Source organism: Microcebus murinus, chromosome 16 (assembly GCF_040939455.1).
Source record: "Microcebus murinus isolate Inina chromosome 16, M.murinus_Inina_mat1.0, whole genome shotgun sequence".
Taxonomy (NCBI): Eukaryota; Metazoa; Chordata; class Mammalia; order Primates; family Cheirogaleidae; genus Microcebus; species Microcebus murinus.
Window position 1 is genome coordinate 19,908,109 of NC_134119.1, and position 17,385 is coordinate 19,925,493.

Consider the following 17,385-nt stretch of genomic DNA (forward strand, 5'->3'; position numbering starts at 1 on the left):
AAGCCAGGGAAAATTGACCCTGGCAATCACACACCCTAGCACCCAGGCCATGGTAAAAGCACGGATGTACAGTATTGATACAAGAAGAGGAAGAATGGGGCAAGTAACTAAATTGACTACAAACTACAAAAGACCAAAAATACCCATTGCAATCTTCACCAAGAAGAACAGAGCTGGAGGATTTACACTATTAGGTATCAAGACATAAAGCTATAAATATTAAAACAGTGTCAAGTTGGCATAAGGACAAATAGATATTCCACTTGAATAGAATGGAAAGTCCAAGAAAAGACTCACTTTTTATAGCAAAAGTGACACCCAAGGGCCATGATACAAGATCTACCATATAATAGTCACGATTATAGGTGGATTATAGATCCAAATATAAAACACAAATTAATGGCTGGGCACTGTGGCTCATGCCTGTAATCCTAGCACTCTGGGAGGCTAAGGTGGGTGGATTGCTAAAGGTCAGGAGTTCGAAACCAGCCTGAGCAAGACCCAGACCCCATCTCTACTAAAAGTAGAAAGAAATTAATTGGCCAACTAAAAATATATAGAAAAAATTAGTTGGGCATGGTGGCACATGCCTGTAGTCCCAGCTACTTGGGAGGCTGAGGCAGAAGGATTGCTATAGCCCAGGAGTTTGAGATTGCTGTGAGCTAGGGTAAAGCCATGGCATGCTAGCTTGGGCAACAGAGTGCGACTCTGTCTCAAACAACAACAACAACAAGAAACAAACAAACAAACATCAGTTAATAAAGCTTCCAGTAGGTACTATATGCAAACATCCTTATGATTGTGTAGTATGCAAAAGATTTATTAATAGGGCAACAGAAACACAAAACATAAAAGTAGAGTATGGTGAGAGTGCAGTATTATGGAGCAACCTTGGCATTTGCTACTTGTGAGTTAAAATGAAATATGATTAAAAATTTAAAAAGTAGGAGGTCAAGTTGTTTTGACTTCATTCACTCCAATTTCCCATTTAGTTTGTAATATTTAAAATTGTGATTCTTATCTGAGATCTAGGACTTAAATATACACTGTATGGCTATGAGTGTGACATTTGGTATATGTTTTGGTCAGCTTTGAAAAGAGTTTAGTTAAATCTTGAAAAATAAATTAGTAATGAAGAATTAGTGGAAATTTTAGATAACTGATGTATGTACTTAAATTTTTGAGGTTTACAAGATAGTGGATAACTCTCAGTTATCCAAGGAATGGCCTTTGAGGCTACTGTGCATGCAACACAGAATTCTCAGTTAGAAGGCCTCCTGCTTTGAGCCTATCATGACATTTCCCATGCTCTTAGAAATGCTGAAGTCAACAAATTTCTGTAATTTTTTTTATTTCTTTAGATAATGCCACAATTTCTTATTTCCTAAGAAACAACTCCCTATCTCCCTTGAAAAAACACAATGGAATATTTTACAAGTGTAAAGAGTTCTACATGGCAGAAAAACTCACTGCTAATAAATCTTTGTTCGGAAGGAACCAGACTGACAAAATTCTGAGATGAGAGAATCATGATATTTAATTTCTAGATTAGCAAAGAATTAAGTTGTTCTTTTCTTTTCCTCCCTATCTGAGCAACTCCAGCTTAGGAAGTTTTGGTGCTTTTATTGTTGATTTTGTATGCTTTTCCCATATCACAAGAAGAACATGAATGTTAACAAAAAGCAATAAAAGTTGACTGCATTATATTCCTATCACCATTGGCAGCCCTGTCTTCAAATCCACTAAACATCTGACCCATCCCTAAGATAATTTTCTAAACAAGACAGGCCTGTTAAATTGTAAACTGATATCCACCCCAGGGCTATCAAAAAGGGAAAAGTAAAGACATCATGATTAGCTAATGATTCAGTCTTTTTCTCATTTGGCATTCATTTGAAAATAAAGATTTTTATCTCTTTATAATCATACTGATAAAACATCTCTATTTTCCCTTCTGGGATTGAGAAATTTTGTTATAGTACAAATTCTTGGTCTAGATTATACTAATTCATATAATGTGATCACAATATTTACTATGTGTTCACAGGGTACCTATTCAAGTAAGGTGCTACAATTAATATAGGCTAATAGTCATGTAAGATCACGCTTAGTTATGCAGACTTTACATTCTAGTAAAATAAAAAACCAGTTAACTTTAAAGTCAATGACAAGTGCATTTGACATTTTATTATTTTGTAGGCATCTCTACAAATAGAGATTGCTAGTGTTGCCTAGCTGCAGTTCTTTCTTTCCTGGGTGCAAGAAATATTGTATTACTAAGTTCCCTTGCAGTTGGTTAGCCACATGTCTATTTCTAGCCAGTGAAATGTGAAAAATAGTGATGCATGGCACTTTTGTGCTAAGGGAGTGTATTAGTTATTTATTGCTGCATAACAAATTACCACAAATGTAATAGCTTAAAATAATACACATATATAATCACACAATTACTAGGGTTCAAGAAGCTGGGGCACTGCTTCACTGCTTCTTCTCCCATGGCTGCAATCAAGGTGGCAGCTTGCAAAAATCCTCCTCCAAGTTCACCTGGCTGTTGGCAGCAGTAAGCTCTTCACTGGCTGTCAGACCATGAGTCTCTTGCTGGCTGTTGGCCAGAGGTTCCCTTAGCTCCTTGCTGTATAGGCTCTCTGGGACATGGCAGCTTGCTTCCTCAAAGCCAGCAAAGGAGAGTCTCCTAGCAAGGTAGGTTCAATATCTTATAGAACATAACCAACTACACATGTGAAACCTCTGTGGTTGTCTATTGATTAGAAGCAAGTCACAGGCTCTCCTGCACTCAAGAATGTAAAGCCAGGAGGTGGGAAGGATGGGGCAGCCTTAGACAAGTCCACCACAAACAGCAAAGTCCACTCAGTGATGTACAGGTCCTTCCCTCTCTTTCCTTGGCATCTCTCTGCAAGATGGATGATGAGATGGCAAAGACAAAGATGAATGTAGACAGGATTCCCACATCACCACTTGGGATAGGATTGTCCTGATTGTCATTTCAATAGTATGAAATTTGAGGACTTTTAGAGTCTGATGAGAGGGAGGGAGGGAGGGAGGGAGGGAGGGAGAGGGAGAGAGAGAGAGAGAGAGAGAGAGAGAGAGAGAGAGAAAAGAAGAAGAAGAAGAAGAAAGAAGAAGAAGAAGAAGAAGAAGAAGAAGAAGAAGAAGAAGAAGAAGAAGAAGAAGAAGAAGAAGAAGAAGGAGAAGAAATTGATTCATGAGGAAAAGAAAAGAAGGAAGACATAAGCAGTTAAGATGAGTTGTGCAAAGATAAAAGAAACGTGGGAAATATAAAGATGGGCAAACACTGAGTCAAAGTTAGAAGTTCATGGGGAGATCTGATAGAGGAAAAAATAAACCTGATTGCAGTGAATAAAAAAATGAGTATCAATGCAAAAAAAAAAAAAGCTTAAAGTGTTGAAATTCAATATTATTATTAGTAGTAAACAATATAAAGAATTGGAAAAAGAACCCAAAAAAATCAGCCAAAAAGAGTAACATTAATAACATGAAAAGGAGGAGTATCCATGATTAATTTTATATTTTAGTGGTATATCAAGGTCAAGGTCAACTCTTTATTTCTTTTGCTCAAAAGCCACTGCATAATATCCAGAACAAAGTACAGTATTTACTCAGGAAAAAACAAATAAACCAAAAACCCATTGTTCAGAATATAATAAAACATGAATCAATATTTTATTCAAGAATATAAGTCTCATACAATTGCATTAAGGTCACTACTTAGTCATTACTTCATTTAACTGCACTATGAAAACATGCAACTACTTTTATTATTAATATAGAAAAAGCCTTGGCAAACTGGACCCAAAACCAGTGATTCACAAACTTGTATTGATCATCAACATCACCTAGAGAGCTAGGAAACATACAGATTTCTAAAGAACAGAAGATGAAATTCCTGTGTGAAAGATACTCTCTCTATACTAGAATAAAAGGCAACATCTTTGTCTTCAAGAATGAGAAGTCGAGACGGAGACAATACTGTACAGACCTTGTTAGAATAACTCTTATCTTTTAAGCCTCCTCACATAATTGGTCACATTTTTACTTTACTATTCTTTGTTTAATCCAGTATATAAGTAACTGACTCTAACTACTTTTGGGGAGTATTTATTTCTTTATGAGGGCTCCTGTGCCATGTAAAACTTGTTAAATAAATTTGTGTGCTTTTCTCTGGCTAATCTATCTTATGTCAATTTAATTCTTGGGCCCAGCTGGGACCTTAATAGAATGGAGGTGGAATTTTTCTGCCCCTACAGTTACACATGTTAGATGGTTACTAACTGAAGTTTTTCTATATTTATCCCTGAGGAAATGCTAGTTAGAATTTATACCAGAACATCTAGTGTGAGTCGAGGGACATTGAAAAAACCAAATGAATGGTGGCTGGTTCCCTAGCCATGTGGGTTCAAAAATACAGATGTTCCAAAATAAAAGAATCCAACAATTGTACTTTCAATTGAGAGATAAAATTGTAAACTCCAGAAAGATAGATCAAAGGACCTAGAATATTTAAGGCACTCAATAAATATTTGTTGATACATGTATGAGTGAAAGGCAGAAATCATGGCTTAGAAATGAAAGCATATATCAAGAGCTGTCATCAAGATGACATAATTTGATCTATTCTGTGTCATCCTAAAACATAGTATGTTTGTTTGCAAAGATATCTTCAGTACTTCATACCTTTGCAATGTGACTTTGAAATGCATTCCTTCAGGAAATGAAATCTATTTTCACAAACACTGCATCCCTCCTACGCAGACACACCCCACACTATTTGTGTCCAGGCTGGTCGGTGACTTGCATTGGTCAACAGAGTGGAGGTAAGTGATGATTTTCTTTTTGTCACCTTGGACCTCAGCAGGCTTATGTGCTTCCTTTTTCTCTCATAACCCACCCACCACCATGTGAACAAGCCCAGACAGACCAGCAGAGCTGGAAGATGAGAAGCGAGGTGGGGGCAGAGCCTAGCTGTCCCAGATAAGGCCATCCTAAATCAGCCTATAACCAGGCAATGCCAAAAATACAAAAAGTCCAGCCCAAATCAGCAGAGCTGTCTCCCCAACTCACAGATGATCACAGACACAGGAGTGAGACCAGAAAAGAGCAGAGGAATTCCTTAGCTAAAACAAAAAAAATGATTATAATTAATACTTACTGTTTTGTTTCTGAGTTTTCCTTATTTTCTCTCTTGAATCCATTTTTGTTGCATTGTCTTTTTAAAATAAATCTTAATTTTAGACTATTTTAGATTTATAAAAATGTTGCAAAGCTAATTTGGAGAGTTCCCATATATGCCACATACAATTACTCCTGTTGTTAACATCTTATGCTAAATGGTACATTTGTTACAACTGATACACCAATAATGATATGAATATGATATTAACTAAAGACAATAATTAATATAATATTATTAACTAAAGTCCATACTTTATTCAGGGATCTGAGATCCCATCCAGGATAACATATTACATTTAGTCTTCATGTTCTTTAGGCTTCTTTTGGCTGTCACAGTTTCTAAGACTCTCCTTGGTTTTGATGACCTTGACAGTTTGGAGGAGCACTGCTGAAGTAGTTCATAGGAAGTTCTCACTGGGATTTGTTTCCTGTTTTTCTTATGATTTGACTGGGATTAGAGGTTTTTGGGAGGAAGACCATAGAGGTAAAGTGCCATACTCTTCATGATCTAGAGTATATAGTATCAACATGACATCACTATTGATGTTAATCTTGTTGATCTGCTGGAGGTAGTGTTTGTCAGGTTTCTCCATTGTAAACTCATTGTACTTTTTGGAAAGAAGTCACTATGATCAGCCCACACTTAAGGAGTTGGGGAATTACATCTCAATGTCTACAAGGTGGAGTAACCTACATAAATTATTTGGAATTGTTCTGCACAAGAGATGAATCTGTTCTCTCCTATTTATTTACATATTCAATCATTTATTTATATCAGCATGGAATAATATTTATTTATTTTGTTCTTTGAGTTCCAACTCAATACTACATTATGTATTGCGTTGCCCAGATTATTCTAGCTTTGGCCATTGGGAGATCATTCAGTTGGCTCCCATATCCCATTAACATACCTTATTATCCTGTGTGTGTGTGTGTGTGGGGGGGTGTGTGTTAAGTACTTCCTTGCTTTTTGGCACTTCAAGTTGCTTCAGATTCATGTGTTTTCTTCCCTAGTCTAGATGTCAGCCATTTCTCCAGGGTTTGGGTGTTTGTTTTTGTCTTATCTTTAGTTTTGTAGAATGGTATTAAAAGCCAAGATGTAGGTGTTAGGTGAGCTCACTGCCAATGGGGTGTCATTGCTTCTAGGCCCTCTTAGCTCACAGAGCCAGAAAATGTCTGTGTGCACACTACCTGGTGTATTATACATATCTATTAATATTTCTCCATGCAATGATTAGTATTCACATTAATTTAAAAAAGAATTCATACTGAGGTCTCCAGCTCAAATCCATTACCACATGTAGCCTTCTCTACTTTCTTTTCTCTTATCTCCCACTCCAACAATGAGAAGCTGGGCTCTCACCATCTGCCATCTATTTACTTAATTATTGAGGTTCAGTGTACATGCAGAGTGGTTTCAGAATTATTAGCTCATACTCTGTGGGAAACAACTTTACCCACTGGGATCCAGTGTTTACCCACAGCTCCTTTGCCTTTGGTATTACAATCCCACTTGTTTTCAAAGTCATGTAGGTCAGCATTTTTACTCCACATGCTCATTGTCTTTAGTTACTGTCTTAGTCCATTTTGTGCTGCTATAACAGAATATCTTTTGTAATGAACAGAAATTTTTTGACTCACAATTCAGGAGGCTAGGAAGTCCAAGTTCAAAAGGCCAGCATCTAGTGGCTGGATCATCCCATGGGAGAAAGGCAAAAAGAGGGTGAGAAAGTGATCAAGAGGAGGCTGGACTCATCTTTTTATAAGTAACACACTTCTAAGATAACAGCATTAATCCACTGGTGAGGGCAGAGCACTCAAGGCCTGATTACCTCTTAAAGGTCCCATCTCTTAATACTATTGCTTTGGGGATTAATTTTACAACACTTTCAGTTTGTTACACTTTTAGTTTGTTATACTAAAACTGTGATGTAAGTAAGGTAACAGATATAACTGTTCCATTTTTTCAACAAAGAAATTGAGATAAAAGATAATAAAAGCATAATACATTATTAAAATATTTTACAGATAAACCTGGGGCTTTTAAACATTAAAATTATCAGGTATGTGTTCTGGGTATAGTATATATAATTGTGTGTCATTCAGCTATCTAAAACTATGACAAAGTTTCTATAGAAGAATGTAAAACATCTACTTAAATGACTTTTAAAATTGTGTAAAGATCCCTAAATCTGTCATAATAATTTTGAAAACATGTTAGGTGTTATGGTGGGATTCTTTCTAGACCTGAGAAAAACATGGGATGTTAAAAGCCTATGAAGTAAAAATAAATATCCTTTTTTCCCATTTGAGTTTCATGGCTAAGGTCCTTATAACAAAAAACAGATTAACAATAGAAAACAACCAAAAAATGATATAATAAGTTTTACATAACACCGAAGACTTCATGAGGTAATGAAGACCCAAAGAAAAAGGTATGTGTGTATATTTTTATGCTTAAGTTTGATGAAGCATGGGCAGTTATAGAGAAATATGATTGAAAAAGGGTAATAATAGTAATAAATTGGGGGGAAATTGGCAAGACCTGTTCGGACTTTTCCCTGTGTCCTTGTGTCTTCAGAGATAAAGATGTTTCTTTCCTCTCCAATGGGAGGACACCTCTCCAATGAAGGTCTTATGACTTGCCTTGGGGGAAGAAAAGTGACAGGAAGGTGAGAGTAATTTTCCTGCTTCTGCTGTTTTTTTCAAATGCCAAGGTACCATATTTTGGGGTAGTGTGTTCTTTACCCCATCACCTATATATTTTTAAGTATACATTTTTGAATAAATAGAGGCAATTAAAATAGAAAACAGCACTGTGATGTAAGTAAGGTAACAGATATAACTGTTCCATTTTTTCAACAAAGAAATTGAGATAAAAGATATTAAAAGCATAATACATTATTAAAATATTTTACAGATAAACCTGGGGCTTTTAAACATTAAAATTATCAGGTACGTGTTCTGGGTACAATATATATAATTGTGGGTCATTCAACTATCTAAAAACAAGTAACTATGTTATCAGTTCCGTGATGAAAAACACATTCCAGGCCTCCAATGTCATTCCCATCTGTGGAGGAAGTAATTTGGTGGTTCAACCATCTCAACTTCCTGGTTCTCGTTCATATTTCCTTTACCTCAAGGTCCCTAACTCTTATCGTATTTAACACAAAAGTAGCAATTATTCTGTCACTATAACTCATAAACTAATTTCTTGCTCTAAAAAGATGTTGTTAGTCTTGAAAAAAATTAATGGGTAAATGAAATGAACTTGAATTGAAACAATTATTTCTCAGTAATATTTTAACTCTAATTATCTAAAAGAGTAAGAAAAGCAGGGATTCATTCATTCACTTAGCAAGCCCCAAATTAACTAAATAGTCAAATGTTATATTCACTTTACCTTACATAATAAGATATGCATTTTAAGATTATAATCTTAAAATATCTTAAAATATCTTTGCTTATATACTCCTTAAAATGTTGAAAATTCAGTGCTTTTGGTGCATTTCAAAGTTAATTCTAAAATTGTTCAACCTAAGTTGAATGACTTCAAAACAATAAGAAACGATATTAAATTACATATATTTTAAAAAGAAGTAGAAATTGTATAAATGAAAAGTATAATGATCAAATTTAAGAACCTACTGGGTAAGTTTAAAAGATGTCAAGTCATAGCTCAATAGAGAGAGCAAACTAGAAGCCTGGTCAGAAAACAACATTCAGAAATGAAATAGAGAGAGAGAGAGAGAAAAAGTCTGGTACATAAAAAGGAATATTAAGAGATAAAGAATATACATCAAAAACACCTAAGTTGTATTTAATTGAATTGTGGAAGGAAAGGAGGTATAGAGAGGCTATTGAAAGAGATAATGGTTGAAAATTTAAAACATCAATCAATCCACATATTCAAGAAGTTTAACAATTTGTAACAAGATGAATAATAATGGTCTCCTGCTACATATTTCATAAAATAAAACAAGCAACAACAATAACCAAAGAAAAGGGAGAAATATTAGAATAAAATAGATCAGTGTGGGTAGAGATCACTTTAAAGAAATACAGGTTTTCCACCGAATCTTCAATACCACTGTGTAGCCAGAAGACAAGAAAATATTCTCCAGCAAACTGGTATTAACTGAGTAGCACCTAAGTGGACACATAGGTGCTACAGTAATAGGGTATTGGGCAGGTGGGAGGGGGGAGGGGGGCGGGTATATACATACATAGTGAGTGAGATGTGCACCATCTGGGGGATGGTCATGATGGAGACTCAGACTTTTGGGGGGAGGGGGAGAAATGGGCATTTATTGAAACCTTAAAATCTGTACCCCCATAATATGCCAAAATAAAAAAAAAAAAAAAAAGAAAATGACTGTCAGCAGAATTCAATATTCAACAAAATTATGCATCAATAATCAAGGAAATATGAAAACATTTTCAGACAAATAAGAACTAAGAAGGTTTCATATCAGCAGACCTGCTTTAAGAAATTTCAGTGGATAATGTTCCTACAAGGAAAAAGAAAATGATACTCCAGAGAAGGAATAAAAGGTGAAGAAAGTGATAAATATATGAATGAATCTAAATAAGTATTGATTCTTGAAAATAATAATAATAATAGGGGATTTAATATGTATTTATGTGTAATTAATATTCATAATAATAATAGCATGTAAGTTTTAAGAGTATGAAAAGTGCTTCAATTCCCTTATATTTTCTGAATTAGGGTAAAGATGTTAATACAAATTAAATTTGGGAACTTAAAGATATATGCTTTAGCTTTTAAGGTGATCACTGAAAAAAATTAGGAAAAAAACAGTATGTATCAGTTATCCATCACTGTGTAACAATATTATCACAAACTTAGTTGCCTAAAGCAACATATATTATTATTATTATTTTTCCACTGTATGAAAAATTTATTATTATTATTCAAGAATATTATAGGGGTGCAAATGCTTTGATTATATAAATTACCTTTGACTGCCTGATTTAGAGCTACAGGAGTGGAAATTTTGAGTGCATGTGTACTTTCTTGGAGGAGGGTTCATAGCTTTTTATTCAATTCTCAAAAAGGTCCAAAAACATATATTATTCTATCTCATAGTTGATATGTGTTAGGAATCCATGCATAGTGTGGCTGTGTTCTCTGCTTCAAAAGGATGGGCAGTTTGGAGTTTTAAAAGAGAATTAAAAGTCTATAAGATGTTATACACAGGAGAAATTTCTAAGATATGAGATACACACACACACACACACACACACACACACACATATACACACAAATGAAAACAAAAGATGCAAAAGGTAAACCATGCAATTTTAACTGGAAATTTGTTGGCATAGCTCTATTAATATTTTCTAAAAAGGTCTTTAAGACCAAACCAATTTTAGTAATCAAGACAGTCTTTTTAATATAAAAATAGACAATTCACTAGGAAGATTAAACAATTCTAAAGGTTTAAGATGTATAAAACAAAATTTGACAAAATCACAGAAGAACATAGAGAAATTCACAATCACATTTAGATAATAAAACATTCTTCTCTCAGTAATTCATAAAAAAGGCAGGCAAAGAAATCAGTAATAATATGGAATATTAATGCAAAAGGATTGATGAACTTGACCTCATAAATACAGAACACTGTACTCAACAACTGCAGAATACTCCTCATTTCCTAGCATAAATGGAACATTTACACAAATTGAATATATCCTAAGGTATAAAACAATTTATATCCAAAAGATATATTCTACATTCTCTAACAAGAGTAGAATTAATCAAGAAATTAATAACAGAAGAACATACATATAAAAGGATTCAGAAAATCATTCATCATAATGTGGATAAGACAAAAATCTACACTCTTAATTACTCCAATTTCTAACTAAAACTCCTTGTTTCTCTTGGGATGTGACAAACAAAAGCAGGGTTTATAGTACTCATGATCATCAAAAGTAGAAATCACAGATATTTTATTATCATATTACTATGTTACAAATCTGTCCAAATATCCTTCATACTAATCACCACTTTGAAATTATGAATGAATTAGATCTAGTGCTTGGTTGTATTATTTGAGATATTGATAAAGAAACTCATACATGACTATATCAGTATGGGTTCTCCAGAGAAACAGAACTAATAGGATGTATATAGAGATACAGAAAAATATATTTTATGAGGAATCATCTCATGGGTTGTGGAGGCTGAGAAGTCCCACAACATGCCATCTGTAAGGTGGAGGCCCCGGGAAAGTCAATGGTGTAGTTTCAATCCAAGCCCAAATGCCTGAGAACCAGGGGGCTAACTGGCCTAACAACCAGGAGTGCTGATCTCCAACGGCAGGAGAAGGTAATGTCCCAGCTGAAGCAGAAAGAGCAAATTCATGCTTCCTCATTTTTTTTTTTTTTTTTTTTTTTTTTTTTTACCTATTTGGGCCTTCTGTGGATGGGATCTTCTTTACTCTGTGTTGCAATTCAAATGCTAATCTCTTCTGGAAACACCCTCATAGAAACACCCAGAAATAATGTTTCACCAGCAATCTTGGCATCCCTTAGCCCAGTCAATTTGACACGTAAAATTAACCATCACAATAACTTTATCTCAAATGTGTTGTTATTTTCTATGTATTTGGTAAATGTATTCCAATATAATTGGTTTTCTTTATAACCTTATTACTTTATACAACCATCCCTTGGTATCTGTGGGGGATTCATTTCAGGGCCTCCCTTGGATACCAAAATCCAAGGATGCTCAACTTCTTGATATAAAATGGTGTAATACTTGGATATAACCTATGCACACCCTCTGCATACTTTAGATCATCACTAGATTACTTATAGTAACTAATACAACATAAATGCTATGTAAATAGTTGTACTCTATTGTTTAGGGAATAATGACAAGAAAAAAAGTCTGTACACGTTCAGTCCAGATGTAATTTTTTCCCTAATATTTTCAATCCGTGATTGGTTGAACTCATGAATATGAAACCCATAGATACAGAAGGCTAGGACTATACATTAAAAACATTATTCTGAAAAAGGGTCCGTCCACTAGATTCATGGCCTATTAAAGATCTCTTCATGTGAATGAGTCTCTATGCTTTTCCTTGTGGAGTCTGCTCCTTCTGTGCTGCCTGCCCAGAAGCAGGGCAGTATATTGAAATACAGGTACCCAAATACGTAAACAATAATAAGTTCAAGATATCTTATAACAGAATAGAGGATGTTCTTTTACAGTATCCCAGGAGCCTCTCTTCTTAAGGAAAACAGGCAAAAGGGAAAAAGAGAGAGAGAGTGTGTGTGAGAGACAGCATGAGAGAGAGAGAGAGAGAGATTGTCCTCAGAGTACTTGGATTCACCAGAAGGTTCTGGAGTCAGTATGAAGATTTCCATAAAGGGGTATATGGGGATATAGAGGATTTCCCCTAAGGGAAAACAATGATTGGACAGAGACTCTTTTGTGTGTGTGTGTGTGAGAGAGAGAGAGAGAGATAGAGAGAGTGTGTGTGTGTGACTGTGAGGTAAACAATGTGCTTTCTCCTCTGAGATATCTCACATTATTGATAAAACTGCCACAGTATCACAATACTAGGTGTGGCTGCACTTCCTCAGGAACCTGGCAAGAAGTGGATTCTGCAGCAAGCCAGTGTGGTCTGGGAGGACAGGCAGCACAGATTGTTATGGGAACAGAAACTGTGAGGACAGAGCTGACCTTGATCATGTTATGTAATCTGGGTTTTGAGATTAATCAACCTCTGTCTCTAAGAGTCAGGAGAGTTCCAACCAACATGCTTCAAATGGAAAACACAGAGAAGGAAGCTAGTCCACAGTAGCATGGTTAAATTAATGGTGGTATGGTCACACAATGGAATGTTACAGACAATGAGGGTCGACAAACTACCACCTCACACAGTAGCATGGATAACTTGCACTAACACAATGTTGAGTGAAATAAACCAGACACAAAAGAGCACAAAATATATGATTCTGTGTACAAAAAGGCCTAAATCAGACAATAATGATCATAGGTTATAGCATTCAAGGCAGTGTTTACCTTTGGAGGTAGCCCAAGGATACTTTTGGAAATAGGTAATGTCTGGCAGTGAGCTACATGGGCGTATTCAGAATGTGAAAATTCATTGAGTTGTATGCTATGGTATATACTCTTTTAATTATTTAACATTCCATTAAAAGTTTAAAAACACCTACAGAGAAGAGATAACAAATGCCTCACTTTTCTATCTCAGTTCCTTTGTGTTTCAATGCTCTGCAGATAAAGAAAAGCTAAGAGAATTGGGAGGCACAAAATAAATGTGTGAAGAAGAGTTTCTTTTAAAAAAAAAAAAAGATAGAATTATCACCTTTAAGAAATTAGTTGCTGTGGCTTAAATGTTTGTGTCTCCTCCAAAATTTATAGGATAAAACCTAATCCCCACTGGGATAGTATTGAAAGGTGAGGGCTTTCAGACGTAAGTAATTCATGAAGACAAAGTTTTCATGGATGATCCTATGAGACTTTACAGAAGAGCTCTAGGTGGAAGGGGGAGGTCTTTTGCTCTTCCCCTCTTTTGACACGTAAAGAATAGTGTTCCTCCCCTCCAGAGTGCACAGCATTCAAAGTGCCTTTTTGGAAGCAGAGACCAGGCCCTGACCAGCCGCCAAACCTGACAGTGCCTTGATCTTGGACTTCCCAGGCTGCAGAACTGTGAGAAAATAGATTTCTGTTCATTATAAATTACCCAGTCTGAGATATTCTGTTATAGCTGTATACAACTGACTAGGACAATAGCCAACATACACAAAAGAATTCAATTAAACAGATATTTATTGAGCACCGAATGAGTGCCAGGCATCATTCTAGGTACTCGGGATAAATGAAGGTACAAATCTGACAAAGACCCTGCCTTCCCAGAGCTTATACTTTAATGGAGGGATGGAAAGATGATAGAAAATAAAATAAATATGCAAACTGCATTGTAGTTAGAAGATAATCAGTGTACTGGGGAACAAATAGAGCTTGAAATGGTGATGAAGATTACTTAAGGAGAACTGGTTATATATTTTAAAAGGTGGTGAAAATGTGACATTTGAAGAAAGATGTGAGGAAGGCACTAAATGATCTGTATTCCTCCTGCCATTTGATTATCAAGGGATAAAATTTATTTTCTGACCTTTAGGAATATTTATGGCCCTTTCTCCAGCCCTGGAATGATTAATGTATAGGATTGAGCCAGTTTTACAATCTGAGCCAAATCCCTGAAATTGTGAGCAACAGTAATAAAATTGGCCAACATGGTCATTTAATTGCTTTGTTATATGGCTTGTTTTCATGTCTTCTTTTATCATTAAGTGAATCTTTTGAAGTATTTTTAAGATACAACAAAATAGGAAGAGAATTTGTGAGTATTTTTCAATTTGGCCTTTGTTATTTATTAGTGGGTTGCTTGTTTTATGCAGTAGCTCACATAGTGAATTCCAAGAAGAAATAGTCAATCCATTTTATAGACTTTCTAAGGTTCCTCTGAAAGCTTATCTCAATCTTTACATTAATTGGCTCCTTATAAAAATTTGCCAATTGCTTGACTGAATCTACCACTCATCTTAAAACTCAGTGCTTTAAACTTGATTCGACTTTTCTTTGTTTAATAAAGGAGCACGTGCATGTTTCAGGTGTAAGAAAATGTTAAATTAAAACTTTCAGCTGCAAGCACCAAGATATCTGATGGGCATCAGATTTTGGTCACGTGCTGGGCCATGAGCAAAGGACTTAAAGGAAATGATTGGGGACCATCCTGATAACTTTTGAATGTGTCACAAAATGATAGAGGATTGGCAATTAGAGATGATTGAGAAGGTTTCTTTAGGGACAAGTCATGGTGCTATAGGCCCAGGGCCTATTCTAGAAGGGTGGGAGTTTATCTCCCCTGGCCCTCAAGTGTCCTGAAAGTGGCTTTACCAGACCCATTTGAAGTATTTGACAAGTGCTGGTCCTTACAGCAAGGAAATCACAGTGACTGAAGTCTAATTTCCACCTGAATATTCTGAGGTCAAGAGTCCGGCTTTCAGCTCAAGAAGGCAGAGCAGGAAAGAGTAAGAGCTGAGGATGGAACTTAGGAATAACCATCCTCCCAACTAAGGTAAGAGACAAAGGATGCACAGGGCTCCTATGACTCATATGTTGGTCACATGGGAGAGTACAAACCAAAATCGAGCCTGATTTTTGCTTCTGCTGACCACTTGGTCAGCTGTTGGGAATCCAACAGTGTCTGTATTAAATGAGTACTCAGGAAACTAGTGGCCAAAACCAGAGTGACAGAGGAATAGAATGTGCCACCCATGTCACAGGAGGTGGGATAGTGGAACCTAGTAGCATAACCAACAAAGCCCTATGGAAGTGTCCATCAGAAAGCCCTGTCATGCTCCACCAAAGCTAGAGTGTGTGAAGTTATTTCATGACAGCATCTGATAAATAAGGATTTTTCTGCTCTCCTTACCTTCTCTTCTGCCTCCCATTAGTTATTCTAGAATATGTTAGTAATATAGCTATTGAATGACAGAGGGAAAAGGGAAAAAGAGAAAGGCAATCATGACTTTTCTCCAAAAGCAGGTTGCCAGCCTGCAGTCAGCCAGGGAGAAAATACATGTTAATGATTTGATTGTTTTTTAGGGGTAGACATTGTTAAGTATTTAATTATAACAAAGTGCCTTGAAATGATATATGATTTTCTATTAATTTAAGGGCAACTATAAAATCATGGTGACTACCTGGATTTTCACCTGAAGCCAGAGAAAACAGTGAGAGAGAAAAATATCCACTAAGGAACAGTGAGAGAGAAAAAAAATTAAGCTCCTTTTATGATTACACCCTGTAGTCAAACATGTTTGACATGTTGACCCATGAGTAAGGCTTTCTGGGCCCACTCATGAAGACAGGTGTGTGGTGGGTGGGGTGGCAACTCTAGCCCATGTTTGAGTACGTGAGACCAATAACCCAACTCACAGTGTTTTATCTTGTGATCTTGGACCAGATCCTCAGAACAGCCTGAGCAAAGGTTCACCAATCCAATTCTGTATCTAGGATTCTTAAACATGAGTAATTGGGCATAAGAGTCAATAGTTGATTTTGTTAAACATGAAGATTTCCAGGACCCACCCAAGAAACTCTGATTCATAAGTTTCAGAGTAGATCATTGTTAATTAGCACCCAAAGTTGTTATAAGGTAGGTGGTCTGGAACCTCTCTTTGGGAAATATTGTTTTAGGGCAGTGCTTCTCAAACTTTAGTGGGCATATGGATCACCAGGGGACATTGTTAAAATGCATTCTGATCCACACAGTCTCATGAGACTCTGTGTTTCTTACAAACTTCCAGGTGATGCTCATCCAAGTACCACCTTTGGGTAACAATGATTAGGGCATTATTTCCCAAAACATGTTTTAAGAATCCTTGTTTTAAGAATCACAGTTAGTACCTGTTCAAAACACAGATTTCAGGTCTCTACCCTCAATTTGTTGATTCACAATCTTCAGGTGAGAGATGTAGGAAGTGAGGAGCATCCTCAAGTACTTCCTGGAGACTGGAGCTGTCCCAAAGCCCTTGACAATGTCTAGTTGGGGAGCCCAGGGACAACCTATGGCAGGATGAACACACAGCTGTTCTTCCTAATGACTAGGCTCAACAGGGAAAAAAAGGAAGAATCCACAGCCCCTAGTTCTATTGCAGTTCTTCTGGACCATGGAAGAAAATTCTAAGTGTCTCCCTGGGTGGCTCAATGCCCATGCTCTACCTCACACAAAGGCTTCCACCCTACGCCAGTGGTTTTCAATCTTGATGGCACACCAGAAGTATCTGGCGACTTAAAAAAAATCAATGCTGGTCTTTACCCCCTAAAAATTCTGTTTAAAGTAGCCTAGGTGCTAGGATTCTTAGGAACTCCCAAAGGTAATGCATGGGAAGTGAACTTTACAAACCCATGCCCTAGAAGATGTGGTCTGAAAGAGTCCTCCATAAAGAAATCTTACCCCGTTATTTTGTAACTGTGGCTAACATCCTGTACTTGCAGTCATTCGATGTCAATTTATTGTTTTCAAAAGTTTTCTGTCAAAATTATATGGGCCAGAATTATAGCATATGAACAATTTCACACCCATTAAAATACTG